This window comes from Pseudophryne corroboree, chromosome 8, assembly GCF_028390025.1.
Source record: "Pseudophryne corroboree isolate aPseCor3 chromosome 8, aPseCor3.hap2, whole genome shotgun sequence".
NCBI lineage: Eukaryota > Metazoa > Chordata > Amphibia > Anura > Myobatrachidae > Pseudophryne > Pseudophryne corroboree.
Window position 1 is genome coordinate 165,352,164 of NC_086451.1, and position 12,930 is coordinate 165,365,093.

General features: G+C 45.4%; 6 non-coding genes across 6 annotated transcripts; all 6 read left to right on the forward strand.

The window, feature by feature from the left end:
• Window positions 1-9,631: 9,631 nt before the first annotated feature.
• On the forward strand, window positions 9,632-9,795 carry LOC134950502 (U1 spliceosomal RNA). Its single transcript, XR_010183409.1, has one exon. It is a non-coding gene; the product is annotated as a U1 spliceosomal RNA (small nuclear RNA).
• A 152-nt stretch (window positions 9,796-9,947) lies between these two features.
• Window positions 9,948-10,104, forward strand: LOC134953655 (U1 spliceosomal RNA). The gene has a single exon (XR_010185700.1). It is a non-coding gene; the product is annotated as a U1 spliceosomal RNA (small nuclear RNA).
• A 673-nt stretch (window positions 10,105-10,777) lies between these two features.
• On the forward strand, window positions 10,778-10,941 carry LOC134951943 (U1 spliceosomal RNA). The gene has a single exon (XR_010184582.1). It is a non-coding gene; the product is annotated as a U1 spliceosomal RNA (small nuclear RNA).
• Window positions 10,942-11,093: 152 nt separating this feature from the next.
• LOC134953119 (U1 spliceosomal RNA) lies at window positions 11,094-11,256 on the forward strand. The gene has a single exon (XR_010185436.1). It is a non-coding gene; the product is annotated as a U1 spliceosomal RNA (small nuclear RNA).
• A 670-nt stretch (window positions 11,257-11,926) lies between these two features.
• On the forward strand, window positions 11,927-12,090 carry LOC134950918 (U1 spliceosomal RNA). The gene has a single exon (XR_010183752.1). It is a non-coding gene; the product is annotated as a U1 spliceosomal RNA (small nuclear RNA).
• A 152-nt stretch (window positions 12,091-12,242) lies between these two features.
• On the forward strand, window positions 12,243-12,405 carry LOC134953442 (U1 spliceosomal RNA). The gene has a single exon (XR_010185581.1). It is a non-coding gene; the product is annotated as a U1 spliceosomal RNA (small nuclear RNA).
• The last annotated feature ends 525 nt before the right edge of the window (window positions 12,406-12,930 follow it).

Sequence of the window (12,930 nt, forward strand, 5' to 3'; positions counted from 1 at the left end):
AAAGGGGCTTCCTCCATTGCCCTCCGGCTGTTACGTGCCCTTCCTACTAAATAGACAAAGGCGCTACCAGCAGGGTCTCGCAGTTTGTACATTCCATGCCGTAACACCCTTCTTTCCACCTTTTTAAAGACCCAGCCCAGCAGCCTCGCCGCTGCCACCACCGCTAGCTGCAGCACTGCCAGCGGTGGGGTGCCCCTGCTTCTTCTCACACCACAGATAGCTGGGCAGCACTGCAACTGCCTGCCTGATTGCTCCGCCCCCTTCCGGCTCCCAAGCACCTCTGCTGCCCAGTGATCCAGGAGCCTGCTGCTAGGAAGAAGTGGCCGAGCTTCAGCAAGCGAGTCTGGACACTGGCGGAGGAAGCCATGATAACCAGATAATGGGGAGTGGAGAGCCAGTTCCAAGGTAATACTTTATACAGCTGGTTGAGATCCTGGTCGGTGGATATGGATTCCAAGAAAACCCTGGAGGTGCTTCCTTTCAAGGGAGACACTCTCTTTGGAGAAGACCTCAATAAGATTGTAGCTGATCTGGCTACCGCTAAAACAGCTTGCCTACCTAGTATGACTTCTACCACGCAGAAGGCTAAAAGTACTTTCCCTTGGCCCTTTCATCCTCAAGGTAAAGCGTACCCAAGGTCAGGCATACCCAAAGCAAGCTCATGCTTCCAGACCTGCCAAGCCCAGACTGAAGCAAGCCTGGGCTGCCCATCAGCCTGCTTCCAAAACGGACAAGCCTGCCGCATGACGGTGCAGGCCTCCCTCTGGGGGATCCCAGGGTGGGGGGCCCGACTTCTAGGTTTGGCATAATTCTAAGCTAGAGAATTCTGTTTGGAGCTCACCTTGTACTTTGTGAAGAAATAATCAGCATTGTGGCTGAGCAGATACATGTAGTGTGTGGCTGCAAACTGCATGGATCTGCTGCGTTGTAATGCTGATACTTTTTTTTTCAAAGTACCAATAGCTTCATATAATGTTCACAATTTTTATGCAGGATCAAATAGCTCAATAGGTAGGGTGTTTGATTAGAATTCAACAGGTTATAGGTTTGAATCCTGGGTATGGTAGTTTGAGATGTGTTATTTAATAAAGTATGTTGTTCTGACTGCCGGCATCCTATCACCTGGGATATCATACTAAATAAATGGAGTTGATCAATTTTTTTTTATTTTTTTTTTAAACTAGGGACAATTTCCAGATACTTTTCTTTATAACTGAGATTGCCCCCTGGAACTTCACATCAGTTGACAACTATGCATGAGTGGGCAGTGCTTGCTCTGGATCTGCCCACCCATTTATGTGCCGTCATAAAAGAAAGCACAACTGACAGTTATCCTGGGCGTACACTACACAATTATCTGTCAGGCTATCTATCCAGTCTGGATGGATGGAATGAAAATCTGGTAATGTATAGGAGCAAATGTCAATTAACCATTTGCTCCCAAACACTAGAAAAGTGGTCAAAAATGGTCATTACACAAATTGGTTAAACCCAAAATTTAACCAATTTGTTTAGGGGACCATTTTTGTCCATTTTCTAGTGTTTGAGAGTAAATCGTTGATGGTCATTTGCTCACATAGATAACCGGATTTCTATTCCAACCAGCCAGTGTTGGAGATATGGTCTGCCAGATTACATAATGCATACCAGAGCCATAACTAGACTTTTTGGTGCCCTGTGACAGATAATTATATGCCCCCCCCCCTCCCCATTTTTGCAATATAGACAAAAGGCGCATGCCTTGTGGGGAAGGGGCATAACAAGATTGGTCTCAGAGAAAGCACATGAGATATGAAGATATATCTAGTATACTTGACACTCAATGGTTTGTGGTATTGCCGGGGTGCCCTCCTTAAATGCATATACAGTCACACATGGCGTGTTTGTGCAAATGGCATATTAGCAGTCAGCACTAACTGGTGACATGCCATTTGTACAAGTAAGCCATGTGTGACTAGTATATAAACATACTTTATTAAATAACACCTCAAACTATCATACCCAGGATTCAAACCTATAACCTGTTGAATTCTAATCAAATACCCTACCCATTGAGCTACTTGATCCTGCATCTATTCTAACCTCCAAAAACAGATTCAGTTGCATTTTCCAGCGTGTTTTGTTTGCGCCTTTGCAAATGTCTTACATCGACAAACTTATTTAGTACTATTTTGCAAATAGGGTTACATTGTCGCAACATTGTGTTCCCTAATTGCTTGATTTTTTTAAATGCAACAATTGATAAAGACACCTGATAATTGCTCTGTGGAGTCTTATTTTGTGTCTACTTCTTATCTACATTTAATTCCCTACCTCTAATCAAGGCATTTTTAAATGCTGGGGGCTGCCAGGACGTGAGGCCTACCTAGACTTTAGATCTGAATTTGAATGTACTTGTGAACTAACTTAATTTCCTACTTCTAAATTCATTCCTAAATTCACTACTTATATTAATCCTGTAGTTGGGCATTTTGAGCCTTCAATTGTGGGCATTGTTTTGTGTCCAGACCAGCAGCTGGTGGTGTGCATTTTGCTGGAAAGGCATCGAAGTCCTCCGATATGCTGCATCTCCTGATGTGTGTCTCCCTCAAGTGGCTGTCAGCAAATGCATGCTAGACACCCCATTCCAAGCTGATTGTGACATCACGGAACATGCATCATAGAACAGGCATGCTAGAATATGGGTCTTCAACCTGCGACCCTCCAGCTGCTGTGGAACTACATATACCAGCATGCCCTGTCTCAGTTTTAGCATACCTTAATAGCAAAACTGTGGCAGGGCATGCTGGGATGTGTAGTTTCACAGCAGCTGGAGGGCCACAGGATGAAGACCCATGTGCTAGAGCCAAGCCGCAGGTACATTGAATGCTAGCAAGCTGAATGTTTAAATCCTTTTTGTTCCGCAGCATTCCAATGCGGAAGATTCCATGGAACCAGAGATTATTCCATTGAGAAGGACATGCTGCCTGGATGACTGCACTGTGCAAATTAAGTCACGGAGCCAGTTGGCTTGTGGGTGGCTCTGGTGACTGGGTGGTTGGGTGGGCGGTGTGTCGGAGGTGGAGCACATGCAAATGAATGTGTATCATCCAGCTAGTGAGAGTGAAAACTCATGCAGGAGTGTGCCTGCTTGTCAGTGGGTTATGCACCTTGCCAGACGTCAAATCTACATGGAGCAGCTGGAGGGGACAAGAGCAGGTTTGCAAAATATAGATAGAAGAGCATATATGCTGGCGCATTCTCCATGATTGTGTCAGCTTATGTTTTGGTGCACTGCACTTTCCTCCATTAAGTTTTAGCTATTTTGGTTAAACGCAAGTGTAGTTGCTTCTCGCCCTTTTGGCTGTGATCTTGTATCGTGGTTAAAGAGTCTGCTGGAGGGATTGTTTTCTTCATTGGCGAGAGACTGAAGATATTCCAGGATGGAAGGCTTGGGAACACTATCCGTTTTTAAGTTGTGGAAGAGTTGAAAGACCGGATTGGACTACATTCTATAGTAAAGGATATCTTTGTATTTATTAATCCTCCCTTTATATGTGTCTGTCTTTCAATAAAGCTTCGGGCTTGTGATTCCCTCACCCTCTTACACTCCACACCCATAGCCTTATTAACTGTTGTATTATTGTATTGTTTAAATGTATAGTGCAGTTCATGATTTATAGTGTAGGCTGGCCTGTGCTGTAGTTCTTGAACTGTACTATACCGACAGCATTTGTATTGTGTTTTATCTGTGCTGCAACACAGTACTTATGTGTGTAATGTTTATGTATGTTTTTTTGCTTCTTTATGTCAATAAAGACTGCTTTTTCAATCCAATATCTGAAAACAATCAATGTTTATCTTTGATGGCAATAGAAGTGGTATGATATTTGCTGCTTTTGAAAGGCAATATCTGATATGTCCCCTATCTGGGAACCATATATTAAATGGCTTTTCAGAAAAGGGAGATGGTAGAAGAGCTTTCAGTACTGGTAGGACCGATGCACATTTCCTATTCTAGCCTCCAAAAACAGATTCAGTTGCATTTTCCAGCGTGTTTTGGATGCGCCTTTGCAAATGTCTTACATCGACAAACTTATTTAGTACTATTTTGCAAATAGGGTTACATTGTTGCAACATTGTGTTCCCTAATTGCTTGATTTTTTAAATGCAACAATTGATAAAGACACCTCATAACTGCTCTGTGGAGTCTTATTTTGTGTCTACTTTTTATCTACATTTAATTCTCTACCTCTAATCAAGGCATTTTTAAGTGCTGGGAACTGCCAGGACGTGAGGCCTACCTAGACTTTAGATCTGAATTTGAATGTACTTGTGAACTAACTTAATTTCCTACTTCTAAATTCATTCCTAAATTCACTACTTACATGAATCCTGTAGTTGGGCATTTTGGGACTTCGATTGTGGGCATTGTTTTGTGTCCAGACCAGCAGCAGGTGGTGTGCATTTGCTGGAAAGGCATCGAAGACCTCCGATATGCTGCATCTCCTGATGTGTGTCTCCCTCAAGTGGCTGTCAGCAAATGCCTGCTAGACACCCCATTCCAAGCTGATTGTGACATCACGGTACATGCATCATAGAACAGGCATGCTAGAACATGGGTCTTCAACCTGCGACCCTCCAGCTGCTGTGGAACTACACATCCCAGCATGCCCTGCCTCAGTTTTAGCATACCTTAATAGCAAAACTGTGGCAGGGCATGCTGGGATGTGTAGTTTCACAGCAGCTGGAGGGCCACAGGATGAAGACCCATGTGCTAGAGCCAAGCCGCAGGTACATTGAATGCTAGCAAGCTGAATATTTAAATCCTTTTTGTTCCGCAGCATTCCAATGTGGAAGATTCCATGGAACCAGAGATCCTTCCATTGAGAAGGACATGCTGCCTGGATGACTACACTGTGCAAATTAAATCACGGAGCTAGTTGGTTTGTGGGTGGCTCTGGTGACTGGGTGGTTGGGTGGGTGGTGTGTCGGAGGTGGAGCACATGCAAATGATTGTGTATCATCCAGCTAGTGAGAGAGAAAACTCATGCAGGAGTGTGCCTGCTTGTCAGTGGGTTATGCACCTTGCCAGACGTCAAATCTACATAGAGCAGCTGGAGGGGACAAGAGCAGGTTTGCAAAATATAGATAGAAGAGCATATATGCTGGCACATTCTCCATGATTGTGTCAGCTTATGTTTTGGTGCACTGCACTTTCCTCCACTAAGTTTTAGCCATTTTTGTTAAGCTCAAGTGTAGTTGCTTCTCGGCCTTTTGGCTGTGATCTTGTATCGTGGTTGAAGGGTCTGCTGGAGGGAGGGATTGTTTTCTTCATTGGCGAAAGACCAAAGATATTCCAGGATGGAAGGCTTGGGAACACTATCCGTTTTTCAGTTGTGGAAGAGCACAGAGGTCGGATTGGACTACATTCTATAGTAAAGGATACCTTTCTATTTATTGCCCCTCCCCTTATATGTGTCTGTGTTACAATAAAGCTTCGGTCTTGTGATTCCCTCACCCTCTTACACTCCACACACATAGCCTTATTAACTGTTGTATTATTGTATAGTTTAAATGTATAGTGCAGTTCATGATTTATAGTGTAGGCTGGCCTGTGCTGTAGTTCTTGAACTGTACTATACCGACAGCATTTGTATTGTGTTTTGGCTGTGCTGCAACACAGTACTTATGTGTGTAATGTTTATGTATGTTTTTTTGCTTCTTTATGTCAATAAAGACTGCTTTTTCAATCCAATATCTGAAAACAATCAATGTTTATCTTTGATGGCAATAGAAGTGGTATGATATTTGCTGCTTTTGAAAGGCAATATCTGATATGTCCCCTATCTGGGAACCATATATTAAATGGCTTTTCAGAAAAGGAAGATGGTAGAAGAGCTTTCAGTACTTGTTTGACCGATGCACATTTCCTATTCTAGCCTCCAAAAACAGATTCAGTTGCATTTTCCAGTGTGTTTTAAATGCGCCTTTGCAAATGTCTTACATCGACAAACTTATTTAGTACTATTTTGCAAATAGGGTTACATTGTTGCAACATTGTGTTCCCTAATTGCTTGATTTTTTAAATGCAACAATTGATAAAGACACCTGATAACTGCTCTGTGGAGTCTTATTTTGCGTCTACTTCTTATCTACATTTAATTCCCTACCTCTAATCAAGGCATTTTTAAATGCTGGGGGCTGCCAGGACGTAGGGCCTACCTAGACTTTAGATCTGAATTTGAATGCACTTGTGAACTAACTTAATTTCCTACTTCTAAATTCATTCCTAAATTCACTACTTACATGAATCCTGTAGTTGGGCATTTTGGGACTTCGATTGTGGGCATTGTTTTGTGTCCAGACCAGCAGCAGGTGGTGTGCATTTGCTGGAAAGGCATCGAAGACCTCCGATATGCTGCATCTCCTGATGTGTGTCTACCTCAAGTGGCTGTCAGCAAATGCCTGCTAGATACCCCATTCCAAGCTGATTGTGACATCACGGAACATGCATCATAGAACAGGCATGCTAGAACATGGGTCTTCAACCTGCGACCCTCCAGCTGCTGTGGAACTACACATCCCAGCATGCCCTGCCTCAGTTTTAGCATACCTTAATAGCAAAACTGTGGCAGGGCATGCTGGGATGTGTAGTTTCACAGCAGCTGGAGGGCCACAGGATGAAGACCCATGTGCTAGAGCCAAGCCGCAGGTACATTGAATGCTAGCAAGCTGAATGTTTAAATCCTTTTTGTTCCGCAGCATTCCAATGCGGAAGATTCCATGGAACCAGAGATTATTCCATTGAGAAGGACATGCTGCCTGGATGACTGCACTGTGCAAATTAAGTCACGGAGCCAGTTGGCTTGTGGGTGGCTCTGGTGACTGGGTGGTTGGGTGGGCGGTGTGTCGGAGGTGGAGCACATGCAAATGAATGTGTATCATCCAGCTAGTGAGAGTGAAAACTCATGCAGGAGTGTGCCTGCTTGTCAGTGGGTTATGCACCTTGCCAGACGTCAAATCTACATGGAGCAGCTGGAGGGTACAAGAGCAGGTTTGCAAAATATAGATAGAAGAGCATATATGCTGGCGCATTCTCCATGATTGTGTCAGCTTATGTTTTGGTGCACTGCACTTTCCTCCACTACGTTTTAGCTATTTTGGTTAAACGCAAGTGTAGTTGCTTCTCGCCCTTTTGGCTGTGATCTTGTATCGTGGTTAAAGAGTCTGCTGGAGGGATTGTTTTCTTCATTGGCGAGAGACTGAAGATATTCCAGGATGGAAGGCTTGGGAACACTATCCGTTTTTAAGTTGTGGAAGAGTTGAAAGACCGGATTGGACTACATTCTATAGTAAAGGATATCTTTGTATTTATTAATCCTCCCTTTATATGTGTCTGTCTTTCAATAAAGCTTCGGGCTTGTGATTCCCTCACCCTCTTACACTCCACACCCATAGCCTTATTAACTGTTGTATTATTGTATTGTTTAAATGTATAGTGCAGTTCATGATTTATAGTGTAGGCTGGCCTGTGCTGTAGTTCTTGAACTGTACTATACCGACAGCATTTGTATTGTGTTTTATCTGTGCTGCAACACAGTACTTATGTGTGTAATGTTTATGTATGTTTTTTTGCTTCTTTATGTCAATAAAGACTGCTTTTTCAATCCAATATCTGAAAACAATCAATGTTTATCTTTGATGGCAATAGAAGTGGTATGATATTTGCTGCTTTTGAAAGGCAATATCTGATATGTCCCCTATCTGGGAACCATATATTAAATGGCTTTTCAGAAAAGGGAGATGGTAGAAGAGCTTTCAGTACTGGTAGGACCGATGCACATTTCCTATTCTAGCCTCCAAAAACAGATTCAGTTGCATTTTCCAGCGTGTTTTGGATGCGCCTTTGCAAATGTCTTACATCGACAAACTTATTTAGTACTATTTTGCAAATAGGGTTACATTGTTGCAACATTGTGTTCCCTAATTGCTTGATTTTTTAAATGCAACAATTGATAAAGACACCTGATAACTGCTCTGTGGAGTCTTATTTTGTGTCTACTTTTTATCTACATTTAATTCTCTACCTCTAATCAAGGCATTTTTAAGTGCTGGGGGCTGCCAGGACGTGAGGCCTACCTAGACTTTAGATCTGAATTTGAATGTACTTGTGAACTAACTTAATTTCCTACTTCTAAATTCATTCCTAAATTCACTACTTACATGAATCCTGTAGTTGGGCATTTTGGGACTTCGATTGTGGGCATTGTTTTGTGTCCAGACCAGCAGCAGGTGGTGTGCATTTGCTGGAAAGGCATCGAAGACCTCCGATATGCTGCATCTCCTGATGTGTGTCTCCCTCAAGTGGCTGTCAGCAAATGCCTGCTAGACACCCCATTCCAAGCTGATTGTGACATCACGGTACATGCATCATAGAACAGGCATGCTAGAACATGGGTCTTCAACCTGCGACCCTCCAGATGCTGTGGAACTACACATCCCAGCATGCCCTGCCTCAGTTTTAGCATACCTTAATAGCAAAACTGTGGCAGGGCATGCTGGGATGTGTAGTTTCACAGCAGCTGGAGGGCCACAGGATGAAGACCCATGTGCTAAAGCCAAGCCGCAGGTACATTGAATGCTAGCAAGCTGAATATTTAAATCCTTTTTATTCCGCAGCATTCCAATGTGGAAGATTCCATGGAACCAGAGATCCTTCCATTGAGAAGGACATGCTGCCTGGATGACTACACTGTGCAAATTAAATCACGGAGCCAGTTGGCTTGTGGGTGGCTCTGGTCACTGGGTGGTTGGGTGGGTGGTGTGTCGGAGGTGGAGCACATGCAAATGATTGTGTATCATCCAGCTAGTGAGAGAGAAAACTCATGCAGGAGTGTGCCTGCTTGTCAGTGGGTTATGCACCTTTCCAGACGTCAAATCTACATGGAGCAGCTGGAGAGGACAAGAGCAGGTTTGCAAAATATAGACAGAAGAGCTCTCCAGCCTAGTTTGCTGTCTGTTTCCACTTCTCTTTTCTTGAGCCGCTCCCTTCTATGCCCTTGCGCACTATCCTGACTTCTCCCATCTGCTTACTTTGTGCCTTCCAACGCACAATGCGAACTACAGGTAGTGCTGCAGGGCCCACACCCTTTTACTTGCCATACAGAGCAGCTCTGGAGCTGTTACAGTGCCCAGCTTCTGCAAGAAATCAGCTTGAATGCTTCAGGGGCTGGGGCATAGCCAACATGAGCCCCACACCGAAGGAGCGTGGAGGTGTTTAATGCGAACTAGGGGTCATCCAAGCGCTGCAAAAGGCCGACATGCCCTGCACGCCCCTTTTCTCTATTCATATGCAGACGAGGGTTGAAGCCAACTTTGACCCACTGCTTGGATGACATCACCATATGCAAATCCATCTGCTGCAGGCCTTCCTCCAGGAATCCTTGCACTAGTTGTTGCATTTGGTTTGTTGTTTGGGGGTGCTTCAGTATTAGGCAGCCTTCTGCCCTCCCATGTTCATCTGAAAATATGTGTTCTCCCTGCAGTTGTTGTCCCCAGATGAGAGTTCCCTTGTGCTGCCTCAGTTGAATCTTCTTTACTTGACAGAGATGTGCCTGAGCAGCGGCCCTCCCCAGCCCTATCCCAAATCATACTTATTTTGCATAGGAGATACCATGGTCATGAAGATTGTTCTCCCAGGGTGAGGTTCATTCATTGCATTCTGGGTATGCTGACCCCTGTGATTTCCCCAAATGTGGGAAACTTGACTGCATTATTTGTGGTAGTGGGGGACTGTGTTTGTGCTTTCCTCTGGTCAGCTCTGGTAAAAGTCAGATTTCTTTGTCTCAGATCTTCCTCTAGCCTTGTTCTTCTTTCGAGAGTTCCCTTGTGCTGCCTCAGTTGGATCTCCTTTACTTGACAGGGGGGTGCCCAAGCAGCGACCCTCCCCAGCTCTAGCCCAACTCCTACTTACCTGCCAGGTGAGATACTATGATCATGAAGGTGCAAGGACAAGGCTCACCCATTGCACTCTGGGTGTGCTGCCCCTGTGATTTCCCCAAATGTGGGAAACTTGACTGCATAATTTGTGTTTCCACTGGTCGGCTTTCATATAATTCAGATCTCTTTGTCTCAGGTCTCTCTCCAGCCTAGTTTGCAGTCTGTTTCCACTTCTTTTTTTTTGAGCCCCTCCCTTCTATACCCTTGTGCACTATCCTGACTTCTCCTCCTGTCTGCTTACTTTGTGCCTTCCAATGCACAATGCAAACTACAGGTAGTGCTGCAGGGCCCACAAACTTTTACTTGCATTACAGAGCAGCTCTGGAGCTGTTACAGTGCCAAGCTGCTGCAAGAAATCAGCTTGAATGCTTCAGGGGCTGGGGCATTGCAAACATGAGCCCCACACCGAAGGAGGGTGGGGGTGTTTAATGCGAACTAAGGGTCATCCAAGCGCCGCAAAAGGCCGCCATTCCCTGCATACCCCTTTTCTCTTTTCATATGCAGATGAGGGTTCCAGCCAACCGTGCCCACTGCTTGGATGACATCACTGTATGCAAATCCGTCTTCTGCAGACCTTCCCCCAGGAATGCTTGTACTAGTTGTTGCATTTGGTTTGTTGTTTGGGTGTGCTTCAGTATTAGGCAGCCTTCTGCCCTCCCATGTTCATCTGAAAATATGTGTTCTCCCTGCAGTTGTTGTCCCCAGATGAGAGTTCCCTTGTGCTGCGTCAGTTGAATCTCCTTTACTTGACAGAGATGTGCCTGAGTAGCGGCCCTCCCCAGCCCTATCCCAAATCATACTTATTTTGCATAGGAGATATCATGGTAATGAAGACTGTTATCCCAGGGTGAGGTTCATTCATTGCATTCTGGGTATGCTGACCCCTGTGATTTCCCCAAATGTGGGAAACTCGACTTCATTATTTGTGGTAGTGGGGGACTGTGTTTGTGCTTTTCTCTGGTCAGCTCTGGTAAAAGTCAGATTTATTTGTCTCAGATCTTCCTCTAGCCTTGTTCTTCTTTCGAGAGTTCCCTTGTGCTGACTCAGTTGGATCTCCTTCACTTGACAGGGAAGTGCCCGAGCAGCGACCCTACCCAGCTCTAGCCCAACTCCTACTTACCTGCCAGGTGAGATACTATGATCATGTAGGTGCTTCTCCCAGGGCAAGGCTCACCCATTGCACTCTTGGTGTGCTGCCCCTGTGATTTCCCCAAATGTGGGAAACTTGACTGCATAATTTGTGTTTCCCCTGGTCGGCTCTCGTATAATTCAGATCTCTTTGTCTCAGGTCTCTTTCCAGCCTAGTTTGCTGTCTGTTTCCACTTCTCTTTTCTTGAGCCGCTCCCTTCTATGCCCTTGCGCACTATTCTGACCTCTCCTGTCTGCTTACTTTGTGCCTTCCAACGCACAATGCAAACTACAGGTAGTGCTGCAGGGCCCACACCCTTTTACATGCTTAAAAGAGCAGCTCTGGAGCTGTTACAGTGCCCAGCTGCTGCAAGAAATCAGCTTGAATGCTTCAGGGGCTGGGGCATAACCAACATGAGCCCCACACCGAAGGAGGGTGGAGATGTTTAATGCGAATTAGGGGTCATCCAAGCGCCGCAAAAGGCCACCATTCCCTGCACATCCCTTTTTTCTTTTCATATGCAGACGAGGGTTGAAGCCAACTTTGACCCACTGCTTGGATGACATCACCATATGCAAATCCATCTGCTGCAGGCCTTCCCCAGGAATGCTTGCACTAGTTGTTGCATTTGGTTTGTTGTTTGGGGGTGCTTCAGTATTAGGCAGCCTTCTGCCCTCCCATGTTCATCTGAAAATATGTGTTCTCCCTGCAGTTGTTGTCCCAAGATGAGAGTTCCCTTGTGCTGCCTCAGTTGAATCGCCTTTACTTGACAGAGATGTGCCTGAGCAGCGGCCCTCCCCATCCCTATCCCAAATCATACTTATTTTGCATAGGAGATACCATGGTCATGAAGATTGTTCTCCCAGGGTGAGGTTCATTCATTGCATTCTGGGTATGCTGACCCCTGTGATTTCCCCAAATGTTGGAAACTCGACTGCATTATTTGTGGTAGTGGGGGGCTGTGTTTGTGCTTTCCTCTGGTCAGCTCTGGTAAAAGTCAGATTTCTTTGTCTCAGATCTTCCTCTAGCCTTGTTCTTCTTTCGAGAGTTCCCTTGTGCTGCCTCAGTTGGATCTCCTTCACTTGACAGGGGGGTGCCCGAGCAGCGACCCTCCCCAGCTCTAGCCTAACTCCTACTTACCTGCCAGGTGAGATACTATGATCATGTAGGTGCTTCTCCCAGGGCAAGGCTCACCCATCGCACTCTTGGTGTGCTGCCCCTGTGATTTCCCCAAATGTGGGAAACTTGACTGCATAATTTGTGTTTCCCCTGGTCGGCTCTCGTATAATTCAGATGTCTTTGTCTCAGGTCTCTCTCCAGCCTAGTTTGCTGTCTGTTTCCACTTCTCTTTTCTTGAGCCGCTCCCTTCTATGCCCTTGCGCACTATCCTGACTTCTCCCGTCTGCTTACTTTGTGCCTTCCAACGCACAATGCGAACTACAGGTAGTGCTGCAGGGCCCACACCCTTTTACTTGCCTTACAGAGCAGCTCTGGAGCTGTTACAGTGCCCAGCTGCTGCAAGAAATCAGCTTGAATGCTTCAGGGGCTGGGGCATAGCCAACATGAGCCCCACACCGAAGGAGGGTGGAGGTGTTTAATGCGAACTAGGGGTCATCCAAGCGCCGCAAAAGGCCGCCATGCCCTGCATGCCCCTCTTCTCTATTCATATGCAGATGAGTGTTGAAGCCAACTTTGACCCACTGCTTGGATGACATCACCATATGCAAATCCATCTGCTGCAGGCCTTCCCCCAGGAATGCTTGCACTAGTTGTTGCATTTGGTTTGTTGTTTGGGGGTGCTTCAGTATTAGGCAGCCTTC